The sequence below is a fragment of the Zootermopsis nevadensis genome, unplaced genomic scaffold (assembly GCF_977971745.1).
Source record: "Zootermopsis nevadensis isolate Lab colony 2312 unplaced genomic scaffold, Znev_1.0 Znev_ptg000020l, whole genome shotgun sequence".
NCBI lineage: Eukaryota > Metazoa > Arthropoda > Insecta > Blattodea > Termopsidae > Zootermopsis > Zootermopsis nevadensis.
Genome location: NW_028259152.1, coordinates 18,279,692 through 18,296,091, shown reverse-complemented (window position 1 = coordinate 18,296,091; position 16,400 = coordinate 18,279,692). Strand labels below are relative to the sequence as shown.

At 41.6% G+C, this 16,400-nt stretch overlaps 1 protein-coding gene across 4 annotated transcripts in view; it reads right to left on the bottom strand.

The window, feature by feature from the left end:
* The window catches only part of LOC110832591 (uncharacterized), a 364,557-nt gene that overhangs the window by 204,974 nt on the left and 143,183 nt on the right, over window positions 1-16,400 (bottom strand). The window lies entirely within an intron of this gene.

The window sequence follows — 16,400 nt, the reverse complement described above, 5'->3', positions numbered from 1 at the left end:
ATTTCGTACAGACTTTGTAGAAACGTTTACATCTCGACACCAAATTTTACGTAGGGACTTTTTAGCCCCCGAGCAACCTCCAAGTTGGAGGATCACCCCTTGACGGCTGTTCGCCTTATTCGCACACGCAGCCAGTCTCCATTCAGAACCTGAGGAAGGACTCGCTGTGGTGCACTCAACACTGACCACCTAGCATGAGTAGGCTACGATCAGCTTCTCAGGAAGGACTCTGCTCCACGAAGTCAGCTACGCCGAATTTAACATGAGTTTTGGCTGTCAAACAGAAAAACTAAACGAATATTTCGCCACCTAAAAGGGAGAACACGGAGAATAATAGGAAAATGAGTCTTAAAGAAATAACATTTTGTGGACACGGTAATGAACCATCAGGTTCCAGAAAAGTCTGAAAATTTCTTGACCAGCTGAGCGACCATCAGATCATCAAGAAGGACCTCATTTACGTATAAATTCGCAGATCTGTTACTGACAGCGACGCCTGTCTCTATCTGTCCGCTGTGACACCCCTGAAGGCCATGTCTTGCGTAAGGCGGGTTATCGACCAGGCACGGCACAATTATATTCTTTTTGTATTGAGACTCATTGTTTGTTACCATTTGTTTTTAAGTCGCCACCATGAAACTTGGTTTGTGTCGTTTGTCTGCAAGCATGTAACGAGTCCGGTATCCTTTATTCTTACTCTGCGCAGAGGACAGCTTCTCTCTGCCACGAAGCAGCCTCCTGCTTTGTCCTGCAGTGACAAACTAAACGTCGACTGTGAGTCCTGCCAATCGGCCCTCAGTGTATTATTTAAACAGCAAATATAGAACTTCTGAGAATGCTGGGTACATTTAGCGATAGGCTGACGCACATTGTCCTCCAGGGTAATTACTCTTTTAATTATTTCACCTTACCGGGTGGGCGATTGCAGACTTCAAAAAATATAAAACAACAACAGGTCTGCATAAGAAATTCACTTGTTCGTCTGTCAGGTAGATGAACCCACACTAAGCGTCTGAACGAAGTGTGCTGAGATTCGCATATTCCAAACTTGGACGTATTAAGCGACGACGGGATGGTAAAATGTACAGCACGAGAAACTTCGCAAGGCAAAGACCAGATCTGTGCGTAAATACTGTAAGGTAATAAACCGTGGAGTATGACGTAGGCAAAGCATGTAGAACGCAACTGATATGGAGGCACATTCACGTGGTCCCAGAGTCAAATCGTGGTCTACAGACCGGATGCACTGATTGAGCATTTTCGAAGTCTTTTTTTTAAGTTCTTCCACAAAAATGCTGGGACAGTACCTCGAATTCGGCCACGACGGGGTATGACAGACGGAGTCCCAGACAGCAAACTTCAGTGCACACAGCAGCCGTCAGACGACGAAACGACACATTCAGCGTCAGAGTCTACATAATATATGTGCACCTGCGATCCTTAAGATAGCGACTTCCAAGAAGACGCACACCACGAGCTTTCTGTTTCCCAGAGCGCCGACAAATGTGTGTCTTCGGTCGACATCGCATCAAGCAGACAAGAACTGTGACGAGCAGCACTGACATTCGATATCTTCGGGCCAGTGGATTAAGGTGGCATCGGCCTCAACAGAATTTGACGTTGGCTGTTGCTTACCGTGCTCGTGATGGGAAGACAGGGCGAGGCACGTCCCAGCAATGTCCTAACATCTGAAGGGACACAATAAGATACATTTCTGGTCCGAAATTAGTATGGATCTCAATAAATTCGTCTCTGAAAAAGCCGTGTTAGTTCATTGAACGGCTGATGGTCCGACAAGACTTTGTTTACGTCAGTCGCCGTAAAAGTTTTTTATCACACGACAAAAAAGCAGAATGGATCTTGTTCTGAAAAGCGCGCACAAGTGAGTAAGCGCCGACAAAACGTGTCTGCAGGCAGTTCGCTGACTAAGCCTGCGGACTGTCAGGAGACATTTTTTCTCGTCCAGACAGCCCACTGACCAGCGAGGTCCTGCGGTTGGAATTTGCGTTCGATTTCTGAAGGTGATGAAGAAATCGTAGACGTTGATGGACTAAGTAAGTACTTTCTCGAAGAACAAAAGAAAAGGAAAGATTTATTCCTACAATTGCTGTTGTTGTTACTATTGTTTCAAGTTGTTTATAATTATTATTATTATTATTATTAGAACCACAATCAGAGGTTACGAGATGGTTCAGTTCACCAGTCGGACACAAAAGCAAATTCCGCTCTCCAGACAATTGCTTACAGACGCCACGGCAAAGAGTCAAAACATAACACCCCCCTCCCCACCCCAAATGGCGGCACACGAGGAGAGGTGAGACACTAGCATCAGCTGCTGTCAGCATCTTACAGGTGTCGAAACAGTCGGAACAGCTGGCAAATTCTAGTTCTAATTTAACTGCGTCATTCAAGTGTCGTGTTAACAAACGTCCTCATACCAACGTAAGCTAAATTTTTGTCGTTCGATATCTACAAAATTATGGGGGTAGAAAATACGTCAAATATAATTTCCATCCCTAGCAAACGGACCGACGAGTGAGTTCGCAGAGTTCTGTATCATTAAAATAATCGATCAGTTACAGTGAATACGAGTGAGAAAATATGAACCACGTCAGTTGGATTATCGCCGGCTCGGGAGTTCCTTACGATGCCGACAGACAGAGCTACTTGCACACATTGCTTCGTTACAATTCTTGTTATTTGGCATAATCGCCTATTGGCATATTCGTAAACTACATAAAATTATTTAATATCGTTTAAGAAACATTTCTGTTTTGGCACAAGTTAGTTTCCATAACATTATAATTATTTCACGAAAACGCTAGAGTAACTATAAATAACAACAAGATGATACGACATTATAAAACAACAAAGTGCACGTAATAATTTTCCATAACGCCGAACTTAATTCCCAGCCTCAGTTGTTACTCTCTTTGCTTCTTTTATTTTACGAAAGGCTTCGACGCAATAAATTGGCTTCAAATAGGTTCCACGTATAAAACAAGGAACAGTAAGTACACTGCCTTGAATATGTAATTATCTGCAGCGTGATGTATTATGAAGCAACGAGGCGTGCAAGGAGGCGCGCTACAAGGGACTAAGTACCACGTGCAGAAATGATTCCAGAGCAAGAGACAGCCCTACGTAACCTAGCCGCATTTCGCGACACGTTCTTGGCATTTCAGCCTGGACCGTGGAGTTCCTCCATCGCAGAAACAGATCTGTTGCTTGCAAGGCTAATAACACTACAGACATCGCCTTGCACGGACTAAGATACTATTTGCCCTCGTATTTAGTTTGTTTCTGACAGCGTCAAGTCATGTTTGAAATCAAAGTTGTACAACGTAATGAAATTTACATTTCATACAACGGAGACCCGCCTGTCTCCGAAAACACCGAGGACGCTCCGTAAATTCTAGGTTATACTAGACTAAAAGGAACCTAAACTAAGTTCGCGCAACAGTTTTCAGCGTAGACTCCCAACTCCTACTTCACCGAAATCTGTTCTGGAAGTCCGAAAAGAAATATGGCGACTGTAGAACATCACTACAGCCTTCCGCTCATGCGATCGTTTGGTTCGGGAAAGGATTTCCTGCTTTGCCCCTCGGTTAGGCTGCCTGCAAGCCAGGGTACTCACGCAATTCTCGTTCTCCGTTCTCATCTCTGATATTATTATTAATGTGGCGATTTATTATTTTTATTACAGTGTTTACCTGTGGCACGTTTCGGCTGCCAGAAGGCAAGGTCCCAGCGAAATGAACTTTCACGCCGCCTGAAGGGGTTGGCAGCCAGGGTTCAACGCTGCACATCACCTCATTACATGGCGGCATTTAAACCTGATGGAATGGTAAGTTGACATCTTCTTCAAGGTGTGTATTGTTCCCGGAATCAAAGTTTCTGTAGCTCAACGCTGCAGTGTTAACCACCGTCAGTCAGAGCTTACGACTGTCTGAAGATGGAAACAGTAAGTGTCTCAGAATCGTCGGTATCACACTTCGCATCCAGAAGGATATCTTCAGCATCTTCCGATTCTTCTGTCCACGTACTTCTTCGTAAAGACTGCGAACCCGAGTACAGATAGCAGTTGTTTGCAGTAACCACGGGCTGACGACAGTCCAACTAGACTGGTGACAGGTGACAGGCACTAAACACTGAGGGAAGGGCCCCGTCACATCTCACGAGGCTACACTCTCGGTGACTTCAAGTGAGATTCGAAGTGGGCGAAGTGGCACCGGGGCAGTGTTTTCCTGCGCTGATCGCCATTCCATACTCCTCATCTGTCACCGACCCACGAGGTGTGCGATAGCGGCACATCGGTCCTAAGTCAGGGGCTTCGCCTCTGACCGACACTGGGCTGGTCTTCGAGCGAAGGCACTTCCGTTACTTTCACTCCGAGCAGACGGACATCCGACCGCTGGCTGATGGACGACACGCAGTGCTTCCTTGCCGTCGAGACTGACGCAGTTAGAATTACTCGTTAGTGCTGTCATACGTATCCACCAGAGGGCAACAAACTAGCGGCTGTGAAATAATGGCTAATTAAACAAGGATGACAATAAATAATGTCCTCCAATTAAGAATGGTATATTTTTCATAACATGCAAAGATTCATCTTAATTGCTAAATATAGTGTTGAGGTAGTTGATTAAAAACTTTAATTATATTTAAACTTATATCTGTTTTAAAACATTTTTACAACATATGAATTTCCTGGAATTCTAAGAAACGATTTTAAATTCAAAAGCGACTCCTGTAATTTATTTACAACTGGAAGTGTCGAAGATAAATTTTTGTCAATTCCTGGCTTATATAAAATAACTCATTCATGTCTTTTCGCTGTTTTATATTTAGTTATCGACAGTTCATAATCACTGATCACTTGGTGCTACTTCCTTTCTTTTCCTTCGACTGAACTGCATTCTTCAGCATCCTGGTCTCAAACAGCCTCGACTTCCGTTCATAATTTCATTTATTGTTTATTTTAATATTTTCATTTCATATATTTGGGGGGGGGGGGGGGGGGCAAACTGAATGGCCGCAAACATTCCTTAACCTTAATCTGCTTTAACTTCTTTCTAACAAAATTAGCACAAAACTTTCCGCGTGAAAGTACAAAACAAAATTTACGTGATTATAACAGCATCAACTACGACCGTCTTTGCTTTGAACGCTAATCCTCTAAGCTTCCTAAGAACAGACTCACGTGAACGAGTGTCAGTAGACAAGAAACCAAGACGAAGGAGAAATTAGGTGACGGCAGTTTCTTCGAACTGACCCTCTAAAGCACTGACAATTTGCTGTATCAAAATCGCTTTTTGGGAGAGAAGGCCGAGAGTCCAGACTGTTTAACCTAAATGCACAGTTCATCTGGAGCAAAGCGAAATGCAGTGCAAATCGCATTTTCATTTCGCGCCTCCTCCCCAAACATCTCGTCTTTTACAAAAAGTGGTCAGCAGATTTCTTGTGTACGTTACGCAAAAAGGGCGATTTTAAAGCGACGCCTGACAGATAAAAAACAAAGAACCTCAACAAAAGGGCACGTTAAACAACAGACTCCGATCGCTTACGACCTCACTCGAGCTATCTTATCTCGCGAGACATTTATATAAGAGATACAGGGGGCAAGAAATCTTAATTTGCTACTTTATTTCCGTATCTACAAATTATAAACACTCTGACACGTTCTATTTCTAACTTTTAAACACGAATATTTTTAATAAGTCTGTTGTTAGCTTAGGAACCCACAAGGAATTCGATGGTCGAATCAAGAGCTTTAGGTTGCAAGTCTGCAGCTCGCCAGTTCTAGGCTCTTATACGAAGCTGCACATTCTACGAGACATTAAATTCAGGCTGAATTTATGAATATTTATTATAAAACAGCATCTGGAAGTAGTTAAACGTTATCGAAAAATTAAACTGTAAACATAAATAGACGAAACGTGTGTGGCCGGTTGCATCTACACAAATGCCCTGCATACTGCATGGTGACTAGCTGAACAGCTGACTTGTTAACTAATTATCAAACTAACAGTCTGACAAAGTCACTAGAGATTTGACTGAAGGCTTGTCAAGCTGAATAGCTAACTAACTATCTAAGTAATTAATTAAGTACCGAAACTTTCTATCTGCACAGTCACAGACTGACTAACAAATTAACTAACGGGCTCGCTAGTTGATTAACGATGAATACTTAATGAGTTTACTGACCAGCCCGTGTGTCTGCCTACATCATCACCACCCAGGCACAAGCACTCCGAAACGTCGACAAACTTCCACCACAGAACACGGCGAAACATCCCAGAAGGCAGTCATCTTCAAAATTTATTTTGTTACTTTTAATGCGTACTCATAACGTAAATTTAATGTTGTTTAATCAATGTGATAATCAGCTTCACCCAGTTAGTGTAAAGAATTCTATTTTAATTAATAACAAATTCTCATTTCAAATTTGCGACACAAATGATAACATCTGTGTAAAGTTTCTCACAACAATTCATAACAAGCGATTACTCAGCGACCTGGACCAGTTTCCATTTCAAGGCCTACGACTAAAAAAAAAAGTATTTCTAATTCCGTAAGTCAAGAAACGAGCAACGCCACTGATGTAGATCACACGCTTATAATTTGTTTCTTTAACCGGTTTTGTATTTTAGCGTCCAGATAACATCATGATCTCATGGTTGCCATGCTCCTGTAATTTAACAACGACCAGAAAAATCATAAATTTAATTTTACTGGAATCAGTGGGGAAGTTTCACATTTACAATATTTGTTACTGAAAACTGTAATTTGAATCTTACTTTCTTCTATTGCAATGCTTCATCACGCCGTGCGTTTCGAAGTTGGGACTCAGTTTGTATTGCATTTCTAGTTAGCCATTCGCTTGTGAAGAGGTGGATAGAAAATAAATCTGCTCATATTTTCAGCAGATTGTTGGAACAATTTAGAAGAAATAGCTGACAACGCCCGTTAACGCCAAGATCGTCCACAGAAGCCGGGAAAAAACACGAAAATCTTTGAATCTTCGAGACAGAGAAATCCAAGCCGGTCTGCCTTTACCATAGCCTGTCCACTGCGAATCTATTTTTTTCAAAACAAACAATTAATTAAACACTGCAGCTTCAATTCTTGAAAACTTGTCCAAAAAATACCAAATCTCTGGCCCGATAAAGGGATTTATTCCCACTCAGGAAAAGGTAGATATATTTTTGGACAATCAACACGTGCCAGTGTCAGAACATTCACCTTGTAACATTTTCGTGGTCTCATTTTCGGTTATTCTGAGTTATTTAGAGCCATGTAAAGGGCTCGAGCAGAATAATTTCCACCCGTGCTCCCGGACGTGACGCTCAAATGCTGACGTCCACTAGAGTTTCGCTCGCCATCGCATTTTTATAAAATCAGTCCTGTTATCAGACACGTCGTCCTTAGATAATTAAGTTTTTCCTCCGTCTCTGGCTGGATACAGATGTTTTAACGAGATAACAAACAAGCTGGAAAGAGGTCTCATTATGTCCACTGAAGACCGGTTAAAGCATTTGTATATGTGAATACGAGAAGTTCTTCTCAGTCACTGGCAGACGAATGTTGTGTTGTAAGTTCCTGGCACTCTTTACACATCAGATCAGATGCAAAACCTCAAGCTGTCTGATTCATTCATGGTGTGAACTGGTGAAGATGGAAAGTGGGGGATCCCTGTGTGCCACGTCTGACCCAGAGCGCCAGAGATGGTTTAATCTCGGCGTATCCCCTTGGTTCATCTCCCCCGAGAAGAACTCAATAAAAACAGTACTGCAGGCTACGGCTGTAATTACCCAGGACACGTGACTAGAGCTGGAGGTCATGCTGGATGCACGAGCAATGTCGAGCTAATGCGGAGATAGCGAATATCGAAAGAATGCAACCAAAATACGAAATTACAGAGTTATATGCAAATCGACACTTTATTTTTCTTTCTTTATATGCAATAAATATTCAAATTCCAAATATTGGCCAACTGTGCCGACCAACGACGCCTGGTATTTCATCTTCCGACGTGTTTATTTTGGAATAACCATTAATATCTGTTCGTAATTCAATTGCCTGCAACACACATGTATAATTGAAACAAACGATTCTCGTTTACAGAAGGGGCTAACAAAAAGTCCCAGGTTGTTCTGTGGTGTAACACTCACTGAATGTTTACGCCCAATGTCTTAAGAGAGCCCTACCGGAGCACGGACGACTGCGTCCCGGGGTTTAACTTTGTCCGCCCCTGCAATTTCCATTATTTGGTACGTAAAGGCAGATGGTTATCGATGTGAGTTGCGTTATAAATGGGCCGGCAGACGATGGAATGTTACAGGCCAGTTTCTGCAGCGTAGGAAACTGCATTATGGTACCTGACGCTGGCAGCATAATGTGCTGTACCATTTCCAAGGTTTGCGTCTGTTCAAATCAAGGTTAGTTGATTCTCCGGAAAGATTGTTAGTTTAAATGTGGGCGCAGTAAACGGGAAGGCTAGTTCAGACGGTCCCAGGCGACTGGGGTGTGAGGAGGGATGAGAAATGAAGAGAAAATTACTAATGTTTCGTCCTATTCATATTCATAAGGATTCACACTAGGCCTTCGCTTCGCTTGCAGACAAACAAGACAAGACAAGATCTTGTCCATAACGTTATCCAAAGCAGAGGAATAATTAACGCCACTGATTAGAGTCCATGATAAGTTGATAATCGCGACAGCTAGTGAAGTAATTAACACGTTATACGGAAACAGAAGATTTTAACATATTTATATGAAACAGCAAATGAATCTAGACCACACACAGTCGATTTATATGAGATCTGCCTTAATGTTATCCTCTCTTACATGGGTGTTCTGGTTCATTCAACTCAGCAACAGTGACATCATGTAAGCTTGCAAAAAGCATTTGGAAATGTTTAGAAAAAGCAAGAATCTTGCGAAATCTGAAAGACGTCTGTGTGTCTGTTCCTACAAAAACCTCCGAATCGACTCCCGAATTTTCATAAAACTGGGTGTGGACATCTCGCGACTGCTTCGTGATTCTCACATTCCTGCTTTCAATAACACGAATTTGGTGTTCGTGGGAATTATAAGCGACAGAGAATTTTTATGGAAAACGAGGCAAGTTGTCTCGAGGCAACGATTACCCGGAATCGATTTCCAGGTTTCGGTTTGCAGGCCAATGAGTCACTGGCATTTAGGAGGCGAGCCTCCGTCCCTGTGGGGCCAGATCACGTGCTTTCCTACAAATTCTGTGACAGTAACACTAAAGAACGTCAACGAATATACGAAGACTTTGAGGTCATATCGAGCAAATTTAATAAAATCACGTACAGAAGTAAACGAAGTCAGTACATTCTTTTAATTAACGCAGTTTCTGTTAGTCTGTCCATATTCAACGCAGATCTGCAGGAGAGAAGGCGTCGTGTGTTCTTGATTCAATGCTATAGACTAAGCCGCGCGGGCCTAAAATGCAGTGCGCGTTGATTTGTTTCAAGCAAAACAAGATGGCTACGACCCCTTCAGAGTATATTCGTAACTGTAACAGTATTTATGACGATTCCTCTCTGTGCACGGAGCGAAATATCTCCGTAATGAGTCTGCGTGCCTGCTTGAAGCTCGTTTTGACGACTTTCACGAGAAAGTCCCTCAGGATGAAGAGGGGAATTTATTATTACGATTCGCCGTCTCGGTTAATCCAGCTGATGTCTGCACTGCACTGGCATCAAACAAGCTTGTCGCATTCCGGCATCGACGAAGAACAGCTCTGTCTTGTTCATCATCATCATCTTCTTTTTTTAACCAGCCATTGTAATTATTCTCCAATTGTGCGTGAAAACTGTTTGAAAGGAATTTTTGTGGGAAAGCAAAATAAATGGCTTTAAGTTGTATGAAACAATGTCGGAGTACTTGCTCGGTTCATGGCTGCGGCCGACACGGTAGAGTTAAGACCGGCGTGATAGACTGCTTACATGTAATATGCTATGCTTCCGGCGGGCGTAAAGAATCAGACAGATCAGATATTCAGCATCGGGGAAAAAAAATCCTGAGCCGATGTCTGTGTCATCTGACTTCCGCTCCTCTTCGGAGATGAACCCCTTCCGCCCAGTGCAATTCATGTTAAAACTAAGTGAAAGGCAAGTACGGCCTACCATTTATTAACGATGTATTGAAGAGCGTTCGTACGTGGGGAACAGTGAAATTGCGAAAAGAATTATTTTTCAGAAGAAATGAGAGTGTCCAGGATTATCCCTTTCACTCCGAAAATCTTAAAAATGCTGACAAGTCGGATAAGCTTTCGGCAAACAGTCCGTTTAATAGGTTCAAGTTTTAAATCTTGAGGAATTATCTCTAATTTTATTTTCTTCTAGAATTAAAACTTTAAGAAAGTGTACGCTTATGTGAATAATATTGTTGTAAGTTACAAGCAGAAAATTCGTGAACAGAAAATTCAGGATTCCCAAGAACGAATCGATCGACGATCGACTTCCTGCAATGATTTAAGTTTCATTTTACTGCCTCTCTATTAGAAGCAACTTAAATCCGAATGAGGTGAACAGCAGTTCAGGGACGCCTACTTCGTGTTAACAAAACATAGTTTTAGCACAAGGATTTGATTAAAAAGCAGAGAAACTGTACGTCTGTTTACTTTTTTCAGTGGAAACTGAAAGTATCTATTTTTAAAAACTAACAAACAAGTTTCCAGCTCGCAAAAACTACAGCCGAATTTCATTTCACCTCAACTTTTACGAAACAAACATGGTGAAGCAGATGCCATCTCGCTTTTATCGAGGTGAAAGTTATTTACAATTTACATGCAAGATAATTACATTAAATTAAGTTCGGGCAATTAAGGAAGCAGATTACAGTCACATCTGCGAGTTGCTTATACGAAACAAGTCAAATTACTGTAAGAAATTTTAGTAATAAATGCATCACAAAGATATGCACCAAGGTACTGGAAGAAAGGAATTTGATGAAAGCGGAGTCCGTGCATCTTCAGGACGAGTCCAGTCAGAGCTCGAACTTGCCGTATCACAACTAACCTCTTTTAACAACATTCAACACTCATGGCCAACCTTGGCTCGCACTCTGGAATCGCCTTTTCGACATTCGCCTAAGTCAACTCACACTTCATCAGAACCAGACTGCCCCACCCACCGGCCAGGACCACCTTCGTAAATAACTCATGCATAAACAAACTAACCGAGCCACGTGTAATTAACTCGCTTCATTTCGCGGCACCAAGGATGGAGAGACGTTCTCGAATTTTCAGAAGCTTTCGTATTTTACAAGGGCACTGTTCGGTGGTTCGCAGTCCTCACTAGCCACACGCAAATTAAATGCGGATGAACATCAATTACTTTACACAGAAACCCATTTTTACAGTCACACTGGAAATTTCACATTGCAATGTCACAAATTATGAAGATATCCATCTTCTGGGTTATTGCGCTGTGTAGTCTGGTCGATGTTAACCAACGTTTCAGAGGTCATACTGCCTCCGTCATCAGGGCGATGAGTATGAAGATTTCCGTCATCAGGGCGATGAATCGCCCTGATGACGGAGGCAGTATGACCTCTGAAACGTTGGTTAACATCGACCAGACTACACAGCGCAACAACCCAGAAGACAGAAATCTTCATACTCTGATGACGGAGGCAGCATGACCTCCGAAACGTTGGTTAACATCGACCAGACTACACAGCGCAACAACCCAGAAGACAGAAATCATTCATCGCCCTGATGACGGAGGCAGTATGACCTCTGAAACGTTGGTTAACATCGACCAGACTACACAGCGCAACAACCCAGAAGACGGATATCTTCATACTCACCGCTGTGAGAACCTCAAGTCACAAATTATATTTAAGTACATTTTCTTAATTATTCAGGGCATATAAATGTTTAAAAAATAACGCAAGCTACTTCAGAAGAAGCTTAAATTCAATTCCAATGGACTTCTTACAATTTATCACTGTTGAATATCTCCAGATCTTACTGAATTACGTAAACTACATTTAAAATTATCCTTGAAGCACAGTAATGAGACGGTTGAAGGTGTGATTCGATTATTTTAAAAGTTAATTTTTAGTATTTTAACACTTAACAAACATTCAATTCTAGCAATGTACATGGTTTAATTTTGAACTTTTTATCATGAATACATGCCACCTTAATACGGGTACATGGAGATCGACGAAACACGTTGCCGCTGTATGTAATACATAATTAGTATATAAAGAAATCTGGTGGATAGAGAGAACTAATATTTTAATATATCATACAAATGAGCTGGTCGTAAAGCTGGAGATTTCATCTCTTGATATAACTTTTTAACGGCATATATGAAACGCGGAGACGTTAAAAATAAAAAAAAAATAAATAAAAAAAGACGATCTACGTCCGTTCGTTCCATACCCTGGTTACTTCCAAGTATAACACGGTTTCACGTAAAAGTGAATGCGCCATATTGTTTTTAAATAAAAATTAACGTCAGCGTACTTAGTTTTCAAGAATCTACCAATCTTAAAAAATCCTGTTCATAAAGTAACTTATGGATGTTACTGAAAACTAATTTTTAGAACTTAAAATTAGTTTTCAGTCACATCAATAAAACTTAAATACAACATTCCTAAACGAACTTCAAGTTTTGAATCACACAATATCAATTTAAAATTGCTCTATACAAATCCATTTCTGTGTGCACAGAGCCTGTACGTCAGTACGGATTTAGAAGAAATTTGGTCCTCAGAGTCTGTTCTCAAAGATGGTTACGATCCGCGCTGGTCCAATTTGAACCCATGTTTCAACTCGGCGGCCTCAAGGTTTTGAAAAGCTAAAAAGTGAATCAAAGGTGTGAATCGACGTCGTGCGATGAGAAAGATAGTTCAAATGAACGGAGCCGCCATGAAGCAGTGTTGCCAAATGTCTAACACACCAGGTGAAATAGAAAACGTTTTATAACGATTACGAAAGCATCGTGGATGACGGTCGATTAAGAAGAAAAGATGAAATACATGAAGAATCAGATATATTGAAACAACTTCTATTGCATATTGCAAATAGCTACGAGCAGGGCTTAAACAGAGTGACACTAAATCGGCGTAACACGTGGTCAGAATTAGGTCCATTGTGTTTCCTCCCAAATCAATTAGTGGATTTCATAACAAGAGCTTTCAAAATACCACCACGAAAGACGTTAAAGTGCGCCATATTTTACGAATCATTTACAAATGTAAGTACATTGGCAATTCTCAGTTACATTCTTCGACACCTGGCGTCTGCCTCTGTAGGGCTGTTGGCGAAGTTCTCTGGCGCTGCGGCCAAAGGCCTGCTTCACGCTCCCGGATTCAAGTCTCTGCCCGAAGATCGGCTACTGCGACATCTTCGTCGTTTCCTTCCGCCTCCCCAGGAAAATTTCGATTCAGTACCTTAAATTATGACACGACCATTCCTTCCACATCCTTTCCAATTCACCATTCACCAAACACTCTATATCATTCGAAGTTGTTTCGCCCGAACTGTTGACAGTCTCTAAATAAACCACACGAAAAAAATTCTGTCTTTTCTAAACATTACAATCATCTCATTTAACATTATTATTCTTTTATAGATACCAACTATGAAGGAAATAAGAACATTAAAGGGAATTTTAGTCTACACTGAAAGTGGTGTTGGCATCTCTCTAAAATGGCGTGCGTAAACAATATGAATGTTCTTTAATTGTTACGTCTTTCGAGCAGTTATTAAGTTCAACATAAACGCGTGAACGAACGCATCAAAAGAGGTCAAAGGTCAGTGGTCAGAGAGCGTGTACATATCCTATCTTTTTCGCTCTCCTTTTCCCCGCCTTTACACAATGCAACTTTGCTGGGCACTGACTACCGTCCAAGGTATATTTGAAAAACAAGACGTTTCGGGAACTTACTCTACTCCCACCTAAAGGTGATCTGTAGTAATTATACTGAAATAATCTTAAAAACATTTTTAATTTCAGCTGAGTGGCAACGGTGGGGATCAAACCCGGGACCTCTCAAATACTACTAAACCAGTGGTGCGTCTTAAAGTCGATAGCGTCTTAAACTCCGAGGATATGTGGCAATTGTAGACCATAGAGACTACAGCAAAAGCAGATTACATGTAAATTGCGAACAATGCACCTTCCCCAAAAGATTAAAGTAGTCCACGATCCTGTTAGGTGTTGAACCCCCCGTCAGTTTCACGAAAAACCCTAGGTGCAGTCAGACCGCAGGTAACACCCGTTCAACCGCGGGCTCTTTCTGGGAAACATTTAATACGACTTTTATATGGGAATTCATTTCAGCTGTAGCTTTCGTACTTACTGGGTTATACTTCGAAATCACACACAAAAAAACCCTGATACATTCTTTAAAAAGTGGTAAAGGGGTAGGACCGAATTGCAAAACCTGATCACGCCCTTCTCTCCCCAGAGCCTGAAATTTCCCATAATGTGGAATCCACGCTCACACGGAGGCGAGGGTCGGAAAGTTTCATTGTCCGTTCCTCAATCAGCATCAGGAATCCAGCCTTCTTATTGTGCGAAAAGGCGGACAGATGTCAATGTAACTGAAGACTGAATAAAATCTCAGACATTTAAAAAAGTCACAAATAAAATAAAAAGACCCCATTTCCATGGCAACGGCTGCTGTGGCCATTATTCAAAAGCTCAAGTTGTTTTCTCATACGTAAGCAGAACCACATGTCTGCCAGCTGAGTGCAAGAGTGAGGCATTCGACCTTTTAAGTCGCGGCTCAGTTTTGTAAAGAGTGTAGAGGTTAATTTGGCAGTAGCCGAATACTGCAGCCTTTACGTGCTATTTCGTCTGGAAATTTCTCCCCAATCTTGTTTGATTATATTACGCATGTGACAGATCGTCAAAACGGAATCTCTTCTGCCGCCTCTCATCAGATATACAGAAACTCGTGGCTTTTCAGCTCCAGAAACTGCGCATTGTCACACGTGCGTAGGAACAGAACATTTACCTTCATTCGGAGGAACATTTTTGTGGTTTGAAATGCGTGCTCCACAAATCAACCAAGCGTCTGTAGTTCTGTACTTGAACTGGTTTTGCGCGCATCTGTGCCAGTAAGAGCAACGTTCCTTATTTGAATTGCATCCTTTGCAGCCAATAGCAAATCCCCTTTCCACTCTGACAGACGCACTTGACAATCGGAACTGAACTGAACTGGTTTCTTTAAAAACGTCGGATTTCTTTCTCCATCCTTCTCTCACGCTTCGCTCTCGGTTCCGACAGACTTCAGAATTAAGCGCATCTGAGCATAAGTGACGTATGTTCACAGCGTCCTCTTCGTTTTCAACACAAATCCGTGCGACTCCACACTTCCAGTCGCCAGGCTGAAGCTTCGTTTGTCCAACTGCCCTACGCCGTGGAGAGCGGTAAAGCTCCACGCATTCTGGCAGGTGCCTGAACACGTGTGCTGGCACACAGTACTGACAACCTTCACGTCTTGAATTAGTTTACATGAGTTATTTCTTTTTAGTTTCGGGAAAAATGTACTGCAAAATACTTCTGAAATGACGCTCGCGAATTGTGGTGTTTATAGCTCATGAAGATTATAAAATATATAATTTCAGTTTCGTATGCATTTGCGAATTAGGGGCACACGTTGCAAGTTTTTCAAATTAATGCCTTCATCCTTTCGGAGAACTTTGATCTCGCTGGGTCAAGACTCTTAGCAGAAGACTTAAACCTTGTATTCACCACAGAAATTTGATGTTGAAGCTTATGTTTATTTTTAGCTATAGTGACGGTGAACACGTATTCAGTGGAAGCACCATTAGAATGGAGTAAATTCACTCCAGACCATGAAGCCACTAAGATCTTTCTACAGGAAGGGTGCTCGTTTGAGAACGTGGATCACTGAAACAACTAAAAATATGGGCACTGATGGCCGACTACAAGACGCTACAATTCAGAGAACGGACAACTTCGCAGTCACCGACGTGAGAACCTCATGTTCTACAAAGAATACATTACTCACAATAAAAGTAAATTTCTTAGACATTCATTATGCAGAAGTATTTCAGTTTGAGATTCCTCTGATGTGAGTAAAAATGTTTGAAGCCTCAAACCTATAAAATTAATTATAACGTATTTAGCAGCGTAATTTCAAAGGAATAATGACAAATGAAGCTTAATGAGACATAATAATCATTCTCCTGTTGAATTGCATAAATGTAATAAATCAGTTTATAATTATGTTGTTATAATTACATCCTTATCTCTGAGGAAAATTCCAACTTCGGGAAACGCTGTTCATGTGCTTGGGTCCAAGGTTGTGTCATTTACACGGCAACAACTGCCCAACGCCCGAGGTTTAGCTAATACCGCGTAGTGCATCTAATTATT